Source organism: Castanea sativa, chromosome 4 (genome assembly GCF_040712315.1).
Source record: "Castanea sativa cultivar Marrone di Chiusa Pesio chromosome 4, ASM4071231v1".
Classification (NCBI taxonomy): Eukaryota; Viridiplantae; Streptophyta; class Magnoliopsida; order Fagales; family Fagaceae; genus Castanea; species Castanea sativa.
Window position 1 is genome coordinate 44,232,357 of NC_134016.1, and position 2,662 is coordinate 44,235,018.

A 2,662-nucleotide genomic window follows, 5' to 3' on the forward strand; every position below is an offset into this window, starting at 1 on the left:
TTTATGTAACTTTGATCAATGTTACATAACTTAATAACTTTATATTTAAAATACTTTTTTTTATCCATTGTTAAATTATATTATCTACTAATATTGCAAAGCACATCGAGATAATCGGATATCAATAATTATTTCATATATAAAATATTTAAATTAAAAATTGTTGTACCTTGGAATTATACAGAAACAAAGATTCATAAATGAGATAACAAGCAACATCTTATTAACAAGAATTTGACTCTAGTGTTAAGAACAAACTGAACATATAATATTATAATGATATTTTTAAAATATTAATTTAATAAAAAGTTGTTAAATTGTGTAAGTGTAACCACTTGTTTAGTTTACAAAATGTGTAATTTAATTGCTTCTCTCTCTCTCTCTCTCATATATTCATGTCCTTGATTCCTATATGATACAAAGGAGAAAGATATAAAATCAATTACCCAACTCCTTAATTTAAACCACATTTTCCCATTGAGAATTTGGGAAACTTGTACGATTATTCAATGTTTAATTTGCCAAAACGTATTACACAGTAACATATTCGGCTGGTCTGATAAAACTAAAAATAAGGCCGTCCTACCCTACCTAATTAATTAATCTCTTGCGTCCTTCAATAACACGTATCATGTATCCATATCTAAGAAATATATTAAAGCAATTAGCCAACTGCTTCATTTTAATTAATCCACAATATTGTCTCTCCTAATTGTTTCAATGAAACCCTTGTATTTTTTTATTTTTTTTTTGAGTAGAATGAAAACCTTGTATTAAACATTCACATTGGTAATGTTAAAATAGTCAAAAACCTATTTTTAGCACCATAAACACTAAAATGCTTTCTATATTAGAGTGGCGAAATTTTAAAAAATTTAACTACTAGATGCTTCTTGCTTCAATTGGTTTTTTATTCTCTCTCTCTCTCTCTCTCTCTCTCTCTCTCTCTCTCTCTCTCTCTCTCTCTCTCTCTCTCTCTCTCTCTCTCTCTCTTTTGCGGGTAAATGTTTTATAGTATTTTAATGGGTGTTTAAATTAAAATCATGAGTGGCGGGTGGTGTTAAAGCAAGAGATGAGATGTAAGGTGTATTGTTAAATGAAATTTTAAAATAAATAAAGTAGATTTTTGAAGTATTAAAAGCTAAATTTTTTGGATTCAGATCTTTTAGATTTTCTAAGGTACTTTATCAAATAGAATTTCTTAAGTCCTAATCACTCTATAATGATTTAATAGTCTAGATTCTGTAATGTCAGTATTCCACTAACAATATTCTTAATTGAACATTAGTGGAATGCTGACATGACAAAATTTAGATCATTAAATCATTAAAGAATTGTTAGAATTTAAGAAAATCTATTTGGTAAAATACCCTAAAAAATCTAGAGCATCTAAATCTAAATTTTTTAACACCACCTATATGAATAATCTATAATACGCTTATTTTTTTGTTTAGCCAAAATGTAAAACACAGTAACACACCCTCTATGAATACGTTTGGATCCAGCTTCTTTTAGCTGCGTCCACGTTTTGTTTTTTTTTTTTTTTCAACGCGTGTTTGTTACTGTTCATTGGCCATGAACAGTGATTTTAGGCCAATGAACAGTAACTTCTGGAATGAACAGTGTTTTTTACCCCTTTAAAAATTATTTTTCTACAGTGTTTTCAATTTTCAGCAATAAGTTCTATCCGAATGGACCCTATACCTCCCTTCTTTTTTTTAGCTGAATGGTAAGACAGCCTACCTTATCTATATGTCTCTTGCGTCCTCCAATCTAGTTAGGTTACTTGGTCTCCTTTTTTAAAGTGAAAATCACTTAGAAACACTTTTTTTACCACCAATAGTGCACCTGATTGCTTGTTTGCGTTTGCCATTGATGTCCCTTTTGGAAGACTCGCTATCAAATTCATTTGGCCTTGTTTTAAGCCTCTGGATTTATTCTTTTTTTTTTCATTGAATAAAAAAACTTGAAAGCGTGTGGTCCTATCCTGTTCCATTCATACCCAAATTTGGCATAGCATGGGACCATTTGAACAATAATGAGGTTTATCATTACACAAGCCCACAAGTTCACAACCACAAATGGAAAATACTTCAAACTCCTCATATATTTTCATTAGAAGTAAATTTTGAAAATATTACTGTTGATCTACATGTTCTTAATATATCCTTCATACTTACAAAATCTTAAAAAGATCAAAGATCAATAGCTATGTCTTCAATCAAATGTTTAAATTTCAAGTTTTTGTAGTCTAAAATCATGCATAAAAATTAAGTTTATTGATCGAATAGTAAATAACATACTATTTGAGTGAAATTTTACGTACATGTTAAAAACATATATAAAAAACATGTAATTCAACGGTTAATTTTTCAATACTCACATCTAATAAAAAGATATATAAGAAGTTTGAAAGGTTCAATTAAACCTTTTCGTCCTTATATGGTTGAGACTTGAGACCATAGCCGGCTCTAGCATATAAGCAAGAGTGGCAGTCACCTAAGGCCACAGGTAAAAAAAGAAAAAGGCCCCCTAATTTTAACCAATAGAGTTATTTTTTTCATTTTAATATTATTTATTAAGTCCAAATATTAGCCAATAAATAAAATAGTATTTTTTTTACGAAAAAGAAATTCTATGTTCACAATATTTTTCATGATAC